Source organism: Sarcophilus harrisii, chromosome 4 (assembly GCF_902635505.1).
Source record: "Sarcophilus harrisii chromosome 4, mSarHar1.11, whole genome shotgun sequence".
Lineage (NCBI taxonomy): Eukaryota > Metazoa > Chordata > Mammalia > Dasyuromorphia > Dasyuridae > Sarcophilus > Sarcophilus harrisii.
The window spans coordinates 247,963,410-247,978,968 of record NC_045429.1 but is presented as its reverse complement, the minus strand read 5'-3'; the positions used below and the strand labels follow the sequence as shown (position 1 = coordinate 247,978,968).

Below are 15,559 nucleotides of genomic sequence, written 5' to 3'. Positions count from 1 at the left end.
CAATCTAAACACTTTGTAAGATTAACACAAAGTTAACACAAAGACTAAAACAACTCCCATCTCTGATGATTAAAATCCTGTTCCTAGAAGTGCCCCAAGGGATTCCTCTGTAATTGTGTTTGTAGAGTGTGTCGATACTTCCTGATGAATTCAGGTTCTCCTACTGGATGAGTAGTTTCCTCTTAAAAGTAATACAACCAGTGGAGTGAGGTAAGAAAGCTTCCTTTCCTCCTCCACTTACGGTTCCCAGCATGAACTCCTCCAATTGCTGAATTCAACCACGGCTTTGCTATTTTAAGCTTGTCAAAGATGTGTCTAATTTTTGCTTGCTCCTTTTAATTCTATCAGAGAAAGGTATTCACACTTCACAAAGTGAACACTGAGGTTAGCAATTTGTTAACACATTAACATCTCATTATCTATGTTATCTACTCTGTTTTCGGTGACTGAATTATTTAAGGGGAAAATGAATAAAAAGCTCTCTCTTACATTGTATTTGAAAATCAGCTTTTAATTGATTCAAAATCATTTCTATAGTTTTCAATATTTAATTTTTGTAACTATTTTTTTCAAATATAAAATTTAACTTTGTGTTAGTCTTACATGTTGTTGAGATTGAATTTCAAGAAATTTATAAAGCCTGTCTTATAGCCCAGAATAACCTAGGCCATTTGAATGACAAACCGTCTCTCCACTAGACAGCCTCTAACTCCTAAGAATTTGTTCTGGGATTGACCTGATTCAGGTCAACCCTTGATATTTTAAATTCAGTACTTGAACAAAATAAGACACTGTAGATCATTCAACAAAAAAAAACAAAAGATTTATTTAGTCATACCAAGAGAATGATATTCAACAAGGATAGTCCTTGAGTTGTTTCAACTGAATGAAGTTCCTTTTGAGATCAGCCAGTAAGGCATTTCAGAGCCCCTCCAACTCCAAGTGGCTACTTGGCACTCAGGCAGTAAGAAAATAATTGTAACAGTCTTGAGCTATTAGTTTTCTGAACCATCTAAGTATTAAGGAAAGTCTTAGTGTCTTCTAAGCTTAGGAAAACCTGTATGGAGAGAATTGAGACAAAGGTTAGTCAAATATTCCAGGACATTTGTTTATATAGATTAAAGGGGTTTCTTTGCTGTCAAATATGTGTTCCTTGTGGAACTGCTATTTGGTGGTTAGGGAGTAAAGCTTTAAATATAAAGTCTGGGATCCTGTTTCCCTGCAATAATAAAACAGCAATTAGAAATTAATTTGAACATGATATATCCTCATAATACATAAGGGAGCAGATGGATATAATTCTAGCCCAATACCCAATTTCTCTGTGACCCCAAGTCCCTGCTCCCCACTCCTGACAGGGAATAAAATCTCATCTGGAGAAGAGTGAGCAATAAAGAGCCTACAGATGTCTATTCTGCCTCCCTTCGAGCCACACAATAATACTCCATGCTACAAATAGGAAAAAGACCCTCACAACTACCCTTCCCATCAACCAACCACAAAGTTCTGTTGGGTTAGAGTGACAGAATTGTAGGCTTCTCTTTGATCTGGGATTCCCACACTAGTCATACCTCTGCAAGTTGGGCTATATGCTGGGAATGAGACTTTGCTTTGTAGCTAAGGTCTGAGCCATACCACTGTTACTATTAGAACTACTGGCTTCTGAACTTCCTCCTTTCTCTTTATACCTCTCAAGGTCTCCCTTCCAGAGAAGACCACTGCCCTTCACAGGTCCCTTTCTCACCCTGCCCTGAATCTATAATAGTACTGAGTAATGAGTTACCAAATGGTAACCAAGCTGAGCTGAACAAGAGACTTGCAAGGCTTTTTCTGCATATTGCCATGAGGATTCAATCTGGTACTTTTTTCAGATCTGTTTGGAGTTCCTGGAGAGTAATTCATTGTATTGCCATTTATCATTCCTTTATCTTGGCTCCATCTCCTACTTATGCATTTTCAATCCAATAAATTATTAGTACTAATATAATACATTGAAAAGCTAATACTTAAGCACTGATAGAACACAGTGACTGCAAGGCTGATAATTACCTGTTTTGCATTTCACTTCTGAATTGACATTATCCATCCAGACAAGAAATGGGATCTTCCTTTCAGTGGTTTCCTTGTTCTATGTCAGTATTCTCCTTGTTTGGTTTATATTGTTTTTTGTTATTGTTGTTGTTTAGTAGTTTTTTAGTTGTATCCAATTCTTCATGACCCCTTTTGGGATTTTCCTTACAAAGACACTGGAGTGATTTGTCACATCCTACATCTTACTCTTGGTAAGCTCACATCTTAACCTTTCAAAAGCTGTCTAAAAAAACTTCTAAAACCACCTTTTCTATCCTAGCATGACACCTCACATCATTAACTTTTCCAACTAATCAAACAATCAAGGGAACTCAGCCCATCAATGAGTCACTTAATACTGAAAGCAGGAAGAAAATATCGATGCATGTTCCAATTTCCACATAGTCTATTAGGAATAATGCCTGCTCAGAAAGGGAGGAAAGTCCATGCGCTTGAATGAAATACCCTGAGAGAGAGGAATGTTACATTAGCATGACTCATTCTTGTTGAATCCATACTATATTATAGTAATTATCATTTTCCTTTCTAAAATTCTAATAAACTACATCTTTTGAAAAGAATTTGTTCATTTGCTTTAGCCACTTAATCATTAGGTAATAGTTTGTGCTAATTCCCTACATATCTTGAATCACATATTTTTATCAGAAAAGTATGATGCAAATATTTTTCCAATTTAATAGTTTTCTTTATTATTCAACCCATATTGATTTTTATTTATGGAAAGATTTATTAATTTCATTTAATCAAAATGAATTATTATTTCTTATTTTTTTATCTTCTTTATCCCTTATTTGGTTAAGTCAAATAAGCTTAGCTGAGGGAATTGTGAGAATTGAGTGAACAACACTGACTCCATCTTGTGACTTAATTTTGGAAATTGCTCAGTTTTCTTTCTATTCAATTATGGGTCCATTCCAATTTCTGTCTTGTGAGAAAACTTAATTCAATTGTGGGAATTGTGAGAAAACTTTGTTTTATTGTTTGAACTGAGCTCTGCACATCTGAGAAGCTAAACCACCTTGACTTGCTGCTTAGGGACCCTTAATTAAGGACCTAAGTTATACTGAGTAGAAACCCAGTCATATCCAAGGACTGATGAAAAGTTTTCTCATAGTTGTACATTTGAAACAATCCATATGCTGTCTCTGAAAACTGGCCTCATAATCAATCAGTTACTGTTTCCTTGTTTCTTTGATTGAATACAAATATTTGAGGGGGTGGTAAGACATCTCTTTTTTCTGATTTCAGGAAATATCACCTGTTCTTTCTCCCCCTCCCAACCTGGAAAGCCCCTAATCTTTCCTCTATTTAGAAATCAAATTACTTTTTCTCATATCCTAATTTATATGCTGTTATTTGTTTCCTTTTAATGTCTTCCCCTGTATTTAAGGGCCAATGCTAAACTGAGGAAGCCTAGTCACAATTTGTTGTGCATGTATGCATTATTTAAATTGATATTCTGAGAAGTTCAAACCTTTGTTTTTTTCAATCATTTCAATTATTCTTTCTGCCATGTAGCCAGCATTGTGAAAACTGCTTTAGTTCATTATTTTTAATTTTTTTTTTTTTTTGTGGTATGACATAAATGTTCAGGTCATGTGTATAATGTTGATCTTATTGTAGTGCACATAGTATATGTTGGTTTAAAACCTACTTCCTCCCTTACCACCTTTTTCAAATAAGGATTTCTTATCCCAAGTGATTTTTATTATTGAAATTATAGAATATCAGAATATTGAACTTGCTTCTAATTCTTCTTGCCTAGTCTGTTCCACTTAACTATTTTTTTTAAACCAATATCAAATAAGGATTAACAGAAGTTATCAGATCAAGAGCCATGGATAAATGGTCAAAGTATAACTTCTCAAAAAGCAAAATTGCAAAAGACTTAATCAGATGAAAATGACTATACTCCACTGATAATAAAAGAAATGAAGAATCTCTGAGGTTTTATTTCAAAGCAAGTAAATTTGGAAAAGATGACCAAGATGAACATAGTCTCTTAAGAGTGAAGAAATAGTAAGAAGGTATACTAATATAATATATAGTTTATAATGCTGTGAATTGGTCCAACCATTTTGGTAAGTAAATTGAGATTCTGCTAAAATGTCACTAAATTCCTACTTTTTGATAGGGAAGCCACTACTATACACATCCTACAAGGAACTCAAAAATGAAACAAAGGTATAATGTGTAACAAACTAATCATAGTAAGACTTTTTTTGGGCAAAGAACTATAAACAAGATTGTTGCCCACCAATTAGGTAATGACTAAACAAATTATGCTATTTGAATGTAATAGAATATTATTGCATCATAAAAAATTAAAAATTGTAACTTCTCTTGAATTTCTTCAGTCAGCACTCATTAAATGTTGAAAAAATAAATACCTTGCAGGTAATAATTAGATATTTTCTCAGATCAGTAATTGTTAGGAGTCTTACAAGGTGCTAAGTAAATGGAATTGAGGAGACAGTGATTAAATCTAGTTTAACATTGATAATAAATAATGGTTTCCTAGTGACATAATGATTGGTGTGTACTCAGTGTACAGCATATAAGCAAGAAGCTTTCAGGGCCAGGAGGCCAAGCCCACTAAAGGCCAAGCCCACTAAAGGCCAAGCCCACTAAAGGCCAAGCCCACTAAAGGCCAAGCCCACTAAAGGCCAAGCCCACTAAAGGCCAAGCCCACTAAAGGCCAAGCCCACTAGAACAGAAGCCCACTAGAAGCTCATTCGAAGGAAGCTAGAGGCAGAAGCTCTCAGAACCAAGGAGATAGGCCTCTAAGAAAGCTAACTGGGCCCAAGGAAAGAGACAATAAAGGATTTGGACTTTAATCCCTGGCTGCACTTGTGATTATTGAACTAAAAGCAAGGCTGCTTCCAGAAGCCCCCCAAGAAACCTGCTCCCAGAGAACATTACACTTTAAAGGAGAACATTACAAGTCATTACTTATCCCTCATCAATTTAGATTATTGTTACTCCTTATAATTCTCAAAGAAGAGACAGGAAGGTATAGGGAATAAAGAGCTAGCATTGGAGCCAAAAAGATCCAGGTACAAATCCTGTCTCTCCCACATCAGTACTACTTGGATAGCCACTTTATCTCTCTTACATCATAAGTAGCAGGCTGATTAGAATTTACAGAGGAAATTCTACAGAAAAATCATATGATCACAGGTTTAAAGTTAAAAAGAACTTTAAAGCTTATCAAATATAAATCTCTAATTTTATAGATGAAGATACTGAGGCACAGAGATGAAATTATTTACTCAGGATTCTAGAGCTAGCAATTGTCTGAGGCAAGATTTTAGCCCAGGTTTTCTTAACTATCCTCCCCACCAGATGTTCCCTACACCATTGAAAGCATAGGTCCAAACAACAAATTCCACAAAGAAAGACCCAAAATATTGCGGTGGAGGGAAGGAAGGAGGGAGAAAAAAAAGAAAAAAGAAAAAGAAGAAAGAAGGAAGAAGAAGAAAAAGAAAGAAGGAAGAAGAAGAAGAAGAAAGAGGAGGAAGAGGAGGAAGAGGGGGAGGAGGAAGAAAAAGAAAAGAGTGGGAAAGTGGGGGTAGTACAATAGACTGAGTTCTTGACCTGGAGTTTAAAAGACCCAGGTTTAAATTCTACTTTGGATACTTAGAGTCTATGTGACTCTGGGCAAGTCACTTAATTTGCCTTAATAACAGTGCTTACCTCACAGGATTAGTGTAAGTATAAGAAGATATATTTGTAAAGCACTTTGCAAACCTTGAAGTATTATATAAATGCTATCTATTATTATAGAAAGCAAGAGATTAGAGATAATCCTAAAATTTAGAATTTTAGAAAGTCAGCAGGGTATAGAATGTAGCATGTTTCCACAAAAGTGATCTAAATGACATTATTTGGGAAATATATGATCAGATTTGCAGTTGGGCCATTCAAATGGCCCATTCAAATAGTGAAAGTGAGGGATCCTGTATAAAGTAGTGGCACAAGGGCTTCAAAACCAGTAGTGTCAAATTCAAATTGAAATGGAGACCACTAAGTCATACATAAGGAACACTTTGATCCATGACATGATTTAGATTTTAAATATATTATCTATGTTGTATTTTTTATTTATTTTATTAAATAGACTATGTACAATCTGAGGGCTAGGTATAGTTCTCCTGTGGTCTAGCAGACAGTTCTAAATGTGTTAGGTAGATAATCTGTGGATACTTTCCAGGAGAAGATGACCATGGATTTCGCAGGATAACAAGTTATAAATGGGTTGCAATCTCCACCAATGAGGGAATACTCATATTGAAGAGATCATGAATCTGTATGACTTTGGTCATCACTTAACTTCCTTAAGTCTTAGTTTCCTTATCTATGAAAAGAGGAGGTTGGACTCAACAACATCTAAGGAAACTTCTAACTCCATTTCTATGATCCTATTATCTATTAAGTTTAAGTCTAACAATTATCATCATTTACTGGGTCTAGGGGTGGAGGGATTTAGGGCACTTATGTACTAAGACGTCTTTCTGCTCTGACCTATACACTAGATTGCAAATGTGAATCCTGAGAGATTCTGGACTCAAAAATGAGATGTTAAGCTCCCATTTTAACACCTGGCTTATTTTATTGCCATTAGAATACCCCTATGAAAAATTATTTAAAACTTGAATTTTAGCTAGTCTAAAGGAAGAGATAGAAATATACTTATTTATAATGTAAATCAGGAAAGGGACAGGTATTTATTTCCTACATATAAATGTTTAACATCATAAACTCTCATTAACAAAACCACTTAAACAAAAAATAATGACATAATTATTTTTATGCTCTTCCAGGTGGAGACTAAAATATCAGAACTTTAGCCATGTACATGAATAGAAATTGTAATATTTCACTTCAGCTCTATATTCTCCAGACAACTTCCTCATGGTTCATGTATTCTGTAATGTTTGACTCTGAGACTTACCTCCTTGCCCAGTTGGTGATATCCTGTGCAATGGAGTCCCTCCTCCTGCTATGATTAAAGGATCCAAGATTTCCACCCTCTTGAATTTTCCACCTAGTATGGAACAGTTCCACCTCAAGATCAATATTTTTGTTTTTGTTTTTATTTTTGTTTTTTATTCTACATTGGTAAAAGGGAACCCAAAGCAGAAAAAAACATCCAAAGATCTTAAGGTCAAGGCTCATCTCACCTAGTTGAATGACAATTATAGTTACTTAATAAATGTTCATCATTTCTCTCAGAATGGAGAAAGGGGAAATTAATTTTCTCTCTACCTTTTGGGGATATATTTGAATGGTAGTGACATGATCTGGAGTCAAGAAGAAAAGAGATCAAAGATCTGAGTCATCAGATCTTCCAGCTAATAAAGAAAGTACTTTGTCATCTTCAACACTAAGTCACACATCCTGAAAGTAAATGTGACACAAGCCACAAAGTCCATTGATATGGAACTCTTTCTTTATTGGTGGAGATCAATGCCCCCCAAGTCTGCATGAAAAGCAGGGCAGAATTTGCAAAAGTGAGAGGAGAGAGATCCAGATTCTTCTAGCTTACAATTTCAAGAAAGATGTGTGATGGTGAGTGAGAAAAAGATTCTGGGAAGAAGCCATCATGTTTCTATCTTCAGTTTGCTGCGCTAGAAACTTCAGGGAATTTTCTCCTTGAATGAGTCTGAGACTCTAGAGTGCCATATAGCAAGCTGGAGCACAGGAGCTGCCAGCTTCTCTCAGGTTGGCTTCTTCCCAGAGTTTTTCTCCCTTCAACAATCAGAAAAGAAGTTGGTATCATACATCATTTCTCTCAAAGTTAGAAACTAGAAGAATGCAGATACCTCTCCTCTCTCACTCTCACCAGCTCTGCCCCATCCCTTATACAAGCACGAGGAATGATGTCCAACCAGTGAAGAAAGAGTCCCATACCAGTGAGCTTCCAGGCTTGAGGAACATGTACAAATATTTAACATGCAGGTTTGGCAAGTCTCAGTCAAAGCAGTTCAGTAAATGTTCTCTGATGTAAGCAAGAACTGATCAGAGAGGTTTAATGGTTCACTTCGGGGATTAGAACAAAATGAGATATTTATAGACCACATAGATTACAGTAATAAAAGGAAATACACTTAACTCATAGTTTGGAAAGGATATTCAGCAAAGACACAATATTGATTCAGTTGAGCACAGCTTCCCTGCCTCTTCACTGGCTTTGTTGGCATGCCAGTCAAGCCTGAACAAAAAAAAGTTACTCTTTATATACTTTCTTTATTTAAAAAAAAATGTGTTTCTGTTCAGTTATTTTTCAGTCATGTCTGACAAAGATACTAGAGTGACTTGCCATTTCATTCTCCAGCTTACTTATTTTTACTGATGAAGAACTAACACAAAGTTAAGTGATTTGTCCAGGGTCAAGAGCTCATATATATGTGTAAGGCTGGATTTGAATGGTCTTCCTGATTCTAGCACTGATGCTCTATCCACTACACCATTTCACAATCCCCCCTTTTTTTACTTAGGCCTTCAGGAATGGCTACTTTCTTACATTCATGGTTCAAACTTTGTTTAATCTTATGGACCAATCTCAAGGTTAGTTTTAATATGTTTTATAGAAAGAAAGAAAAAAACAAGACTAGTCTGTGTGAAATAGGATTCTAGGGAAAAAAAATGTTGTCCTACTCATGTTAGTTTAATTTAATGCATGGAATATAGTCCCTGCTAAATAAATGCTTGTCGAATTATAATCATAAAATACAGAGATTCTGCATTTCCTTCTTTCTATTTTTTTCTATTTATAAAGGAGGAAAGAGAAAAAATAATGCTGGATCATTGAAAATAATATTTTTAAAATAAAAAAATCTTCTTAGTCTCTATAAAAGAGATCCTAGATATTGTTCCTACCATATTCCACCACTTGGTGATAAATTATCTAGATGATCTTCTACCATTTAAAGATTTTGAGGCTGTTACAAGGCAACCATAGCATTGCTGCAAAAAGATTGGTTTAAGCTGTACTAGAAGAGAAGAAAAATTAAAACATAAAAATTCTATCAAAAAATACCCATGAAATCCAGAAATGTAAAGATCCTGTCAAAGAAGATGACAGAATATGGAGAACAGAAACTTTCAGAAATCAAAAACTTGTTCCCCTCCCCATCTTCAGAAGAACTCCATCTCAAATCTTAATAATCTGGTCTATGTGGTTGGTGATTGTAAATCTTTGTATGTAATCAGTGATAATGAACAGAAGAAACACCAAGAACAATAGGACTTTTATGTTTATGATGACACAGTAACTGATAACTTATCACAGATCATGATCATAACTGAGAGGTCCTTACCCTCTTGTGTGGAGCATGCCCTAGCGCCATGATCAATATTTATTTGTCCTACACTACCACCCACTCATTGTTCCTACCAGCCAGGGCCTTGACCTTTCTTTGAGTTCCATGATAATAGTCCTGAATTTTTATTTCTTTAGAGTACTCTAGTACAAGACAACCTCATTTTTTTTCATAGGGTCTTGATAAATAGTCTCACAAACTTATTGTTGCTAAGAAACAAACCAGCTTACAAAAACTGCATCCCTTGGTCCTCTAACTTTTTTCCTTGGAAGGAGTTGTCTGTCAAACACTAGGTACTGTACTGACACGGATGCAAAAAGATTTTCTCTCTTCCAGATTACAACAAAGAACGATGATGGAGTCCATATGTGCTGTTGCCCCAAGGAGCCCATCCTGCCACAGCCCCCCCCCCCCCCCCCCCCCCCCCCCCCCCCCCCCCCCCCCCCCCCCCCCCCCAGCACTGCCCATATCACTACTTCTACTCAGGCATGTAATTCCAACACTATGGAGAGATAAATAAGGCTGCAGCATTCTAGATCCAGGTCATTACCACAAGAGCTGACACTATCTTGCTGGGGCTAAGTACTGTCTGTCTGCTTACTGATGCTTCCCTATACTGGGGAATACTAATGGTATCCATGAGTGAAAGTAAAAATGTCCATGGATGCTGCCATTGCCTCTTAGTCCTGGCCCTAAGGCCACAGGCACTGTGATTGCTGAGCGCTGAACTCCATCAGTAATCTCTAACTAAAAGACACAGGAGCTGCTAATTTCTTAACCTGACAAGGCTGCCACCAAGGCCAGGAGTTTCCAGCTCCAGATGGCTCCCTTTCCTCAAGTTAAACAACACAAACAAAAAAGATAGCCAGAGAATCCTCTGGACTATAGTATCAAACTTAAATACAACAGAATTCTACTGCCACATATTAGCTACAAATGAACATTACCTGTGCCTTATAGCAATTTTATTAATTTTATCAAACAGTTACCAAATTCATTTTCATATGATTTAGTCACCCTGCACTCATAGTATGAAGGGTGAGAAGTTTGATTGAATTTGCCATTACAGATACTCTAGATGAGATGTGCAAATAGTCATCATTTCTGTTGGGTTGGAAGAGTTCATGTAGATCTAAGAGTAACAGTCATTCATTGGGGCCCATCTTGCAGGTAACCTGTACCTACCCCTCATTAGATATCATTTAAGAGAGTTATACTTAATAGGAGAGAAAAGTGCAAGTTCTTCTTAATTTAATTTAATTTCCTCATCTGCCAAATCAACTGTGATACATGTTTGTGAGAACAAATCCTAAATTCTGAAATAGTGTTAGAAAAAAAGTTACTCAGTTGTTTAATAAGAACTAGAAAGAAAGGGTGACTTCCTCAGGTCTTTGTGAGGTTACATTTATATAGAGTTCAGAAAATGGCATAAAGACATTTGTCTGATTGGCTTCATTTGGCAATAAGTACAAAAGTTATACAAACACTAAACCTGTTTAGTGTACTGGCATTAAATCCTAAGTGACCGCAAATTTAGAGAAAGGAATTTCAATTTGGACCTTGCAGAGATACTTTGATGCCAGCACTCTCAGTGCAGGTTTAATTTTGGTACAAAATGAAGCATTTACAAGTCATTGAAAAGTTGACTAAAGGAGTTGTGCTATTGTATATTGCTGTTTTTCAGTTGTTTTATCATGTCTGACTCTTTGTGACCCTATTTGAAATTTTCTTGGCAAAGATACAGAAATGGTTTATTATGTCTTTCTCCAACTCATTTCCCAGATGGGAAATTGAAGTAAAAAAAAAAGGATAAGTGACTTGTTCAGGGTCACAGAGTTAGTAAATGTCTGAGGCCAGAATTGAATTCAGGAAGATCAGTCTTCCTGTTTTCAGGCCTGGACTTCTATCCACTATATCATCTAGTTGTAAAAGGACTAAAAGTAAATGAAATTTTACTTTGCCCTAAAACAGCAAGAATATGAAACTAGGATATACTGACACTTAAACTCTCTGAACCCCTTGTTTCCACATGGAAATCCATCTGGTCATTAAGGCAAGATGTGGTTCACATGATCTTCAGAAATCCACCTAATTAGGGGGTTTTCAATAGCATTTGGGTGGAACTTTTATATCTTTGGTGACCAGAAAGCTGATTCAGAGAAAGAAGAACAAATTAGATCCTAAGAATATTTTGTTTGTTTTTTAAGAAAAATTAATCCCTTTAGATAGAAGGAAGGAGGATACATGAACCTAAACCATTTTGTGGGAAAATGCTGGGAGATTTTAGTCCTGAAATCTGAGTTGCTACTGAGTCCCTGTGCTATACAATACTCAGTATTCCCTAGTCCATCTGCCATCATCTTTCTCTGTTCCAGAGACACATTAGGGGAGTGATATAAAATCTTTGCCCCCTAATTTGATCTAAGCCCTCTGCCATTATAACTTTATGTAGCCTGGAGAAACATTAGGCCAGTGGTTCTCAAACTTTTGTTTTCAGTATCTTCCTATTAAAAATTATTGAGGATCTCTCCAAAGAGTTTTTGTTTATCTGGATTATATTTATAGACATTTACCATACTGGAAATAAAAACTATTTTTGAATTTGTAGACCCTCTAAAAGGGTTTCAGAGATCCCCAGGATTCTCTAGACCATACTTTGAGAACCACTGCATTAGGCCATCAGTTAAATGAGAACTCAGTTAGCCCTGAAGAAGGTTGATGAAAATATATTGGATATCTTTTCTTGGGAAAGTAAACTGCTCATGACTAGTCTTAGTGACAGAAAGAGAAATAAGAATTGGCAAAATTGATAACATCACATCACTGACAATAGGTCTGGACTACCTGCTCAACAATAATAATAAGATCAAGAATAATGATGAATATGATGACTTTATTCAACTTCCCAGAAACCACTATAATTTACCAAGTACCATATGCCTTCTTCATAGTTACCATAGAGATGTTGTAAGGGGAGCTAGTATAACACAGTACTTCAGCTTTCTTCATTACCATCGCTAGAAAAAAAATCTTTCACTACCACCTGCAGATGACCTGATATTTTATGGTATAAAAGTACAAGAAATGGTTTGGGTAATGCTAAGGATTTCCATTTGGAAAGAAATTGGAAAGACACTCTACACATACTGAATTAATTAAGACCCTCCCTTCCATGTTCTTCTCTCTGTAGTCTCCCCAAATGATACAAATTTATCTGAGACACAAGAATACTTCAGGTTTAGTAGGGACTAAGGATCCCTTAGTGTCTTGATACTGAAAAGTTTTGGTAGCAGTCCTAGGGACTGGCCATCAATTGCTTTCATATCAATCCCATATTTCAGGAGCCATACCCAAAGCTCCTTCCACAGGAAAGTTCCCACCAAGCAGAGAAGCAGACTGACTTTCTCCCATATCCAGAGAGCTTATTCACAGTAACATTAATATTTTCCAAGTCATAATTCTCCCAATCTCCTGCTCAAATTTCACCAACTGATCAGCCCACATATTAAGATTATATGGTGGACACCCATAATTAGAATCTAAATCCAGAAAGTGAAATCTAATTGCCCCTCAAATATGATGGCAGACCATAGAAAAACCGTACAAATCCAATCTACCAAACCCATTTCCTTTGGGAACTTTGTCCCCTTCACTGAGGATCTTTATTAGGCAGTTGGCTACACTGGGAATTCACTTTTATGGGGCCAGGTATAAGTAAATCCCTATCTCAGCCACCTAAAAAAGAGACAAAGAGCATTCCCTGTCTGGAAGATCTAATAAATCCAGTTGACTATAAAAGTATGTTCTCAGAGAACAACCCCGGTTTATGTAATTCATTTGCAGACAGGGCTCAGCAATGACTCCTTTAGATTATCCTCTGTGGAGTCATTGCTCCAGTGACTCATCAGGTTTCTGTTTGAACTTCACCTGCAAACACCTCCTTGATGGAGAAGTGTTGCCCATTGCCTGCTCTATTTGGGCAGGGATTCATTTTCCTCCTGGAAGTAGTGATAAGATAAGTAGGGAGTTTTCTTCCTATCCATTGTACTCTCTAAATCATTATCCCACATCTGCTCTCTTCCTGTCTCATTTCTCTGATCTCAAAAGAAACTAAAAATCTCAAAATCACACCATACAGTATGTCCCTAGCAGGGCCTGAGTATCCACCCCATCAGAAAAGATCCTTTCACTTGCTGCCCAGTCACCATTAGTTTCTCTTCAGCTTTCATTGCATGGTTCCTAAACACAAAAATTCATTTTTCAATTGCTGAATACCAGCCCAGTTTACTTTAAGTCTTATTCTGCTAATATCCAACTTATACAGAATAGTAAAAAGCAACCTGAAAATATTTTGCCAGTGGCTTTCTCTACCATGCTAGGAAGACCCATTTAAGACACTGTAGCCAGTGGAAGCCTACTCCCTTTCCCTGTATACAACAAGAATAAATCTTGGGACCAGGAGCTGTGACATGGCCGGACATCTGACCTCTCCAGCCTTCATAATTATAGTACTGTTCCTGAAATTCAATCATGATGTAAGCCAAAAGCAGATGCCATCTCATCTTCTCTTGGTATAATGATGACCCCTGTCAGAAATGGCCCTAATGCCAGTACTCTCTTAGGTCAGATTTAATGCTGGGATTAAGCAAGGCACAGACAAGTCATTACAATATGGTGAAGGACATGATGACTTGAATACTCTTCAAAAATCTACCAAGTTGAAAGGAATCAGATCACATCTGAATGGGACTATTTATGGTCTTAAGTTTCCAGAAAGCCTGATTAGGGAAATAGGGGCCAATCAGGTCCAATGAGTTCTTTGTCTCATTTTAGGAAAAACTAATTACTATTGTAGAAGGGAAGGAAAATAGGTGAGCCTAACCCATGCTGTAGGGAAAGGTAATAGATATTAGTACTATTACAGATCTTAACAAAAAACAAAGAAACAGGAACAAAGGAATAGGAAAACATAAAATACCTATGTGAAGTCAGGAAAGTCAGGAAAATATATATGGAAAAATTAGAACAATTTACTGATGCATAATAACATTTTTAAAAACTAAAATAAATAAAATTCAAATTATATATTACAGAAGTTGCTCATTAGCATGGACTTCTATAATTAATAATAATCTTCAATTTCTTGACATCCAACCCCAGAAGCAAACTTCTGTATGCCTTTACAAAATGTGTTTTCAATGTTATTATTAAAGCTATTATATCTCAACAGAACAAATGGTGATAAAGAATACTAAAAGGCTTTCCCTAAATTTATAGTCTTTTATTTCCAACAAAATTAAGCAAAACAGGTATAATACTGTAAAATCAGTTCAAGGAGACATTGCTGCATCAATGATAATCTTTCTAAACCTCTTCACTTCTCTCCTCTGCTTATTTTGTTGGCCTTGTTTATGATAATAGCTTTGTGAACAGTGTGACTGCTGTTTTTAAGGAGAAAGAGCACTGGGCTGGAAATGAAAAATACTGGATTCTATTCCCAGAGCTAAGTAAATCTGTGACCCTAGGCAAACTATTTAATCTATAACTCAAATTTCTAAGTGAAGAGAATTAGAATGATGATTCCTAACTTCTCTCCTACTTATTATACAAGTGTTGTTAAATCACAAGATGATAGATGGAAGGGACCTAAAAGAACATAGATTCCAACTTCATTCCCCCAAAATTTTACAGTTGAGGAAGTTGAGACCCAGGGAGTTTAGGTGAGGTCATACTGGCTATGTCTATCCATTTTTAAAGAGTTTAAGTTCTGAATAACAATACCATCAACAATTCGTGTTGTGGGTTATTATTTTTTACTGTTAATATTGTTAACAATCAATTATTGTTACTATTGTAATTGTTACTGTTGTTGCTAGCTTTACATAACTTTTAAAAAAATTCTCTAATCCCCCAAAAATTACTGTAGGGGTTAGTCTAACCTCAGAGACACTCCAAGGAAACTAGGTGGTTGCAAGGAATGCTCAGATCCCATCCAGTGCTTGTTTTAAGTCTTAGGTCTTGTTTTGCCTCCTCAAAAGAGATTGACTTGCCTGCTGAAAGCAAGTCTGCTGAAAGTCTTCCAAACTGTCCTCCTTTTGGAGAGTACTTATTACCAAATGAAGCCAATCAGGTAAATGTCTTTA

At 36.2% G+C, this 15,559-nt stretch overlaps 1 long non-coding RNA gene across 1 annotated transcript; it reads right to left on the bottom strand.

Moving 5' to 3' along the window:
• Positions 1-801: 801 nt before the first annotated feature.
• Positions 802-2,464, bottom strand: LOC111720636. The gene is made up of 2 exons (XR_002770244.2): positions 2,050-2,464; positions 802-1,057 (listed from the first exon to the last, which is right to left on the bottom strand). It is a non-coding gene; the product is annotated as an uncharacterized LOC111720636 (long non-coding RNA).
• Positions 2,465-15,559: the final 13,095 nt, after the last annotated feature.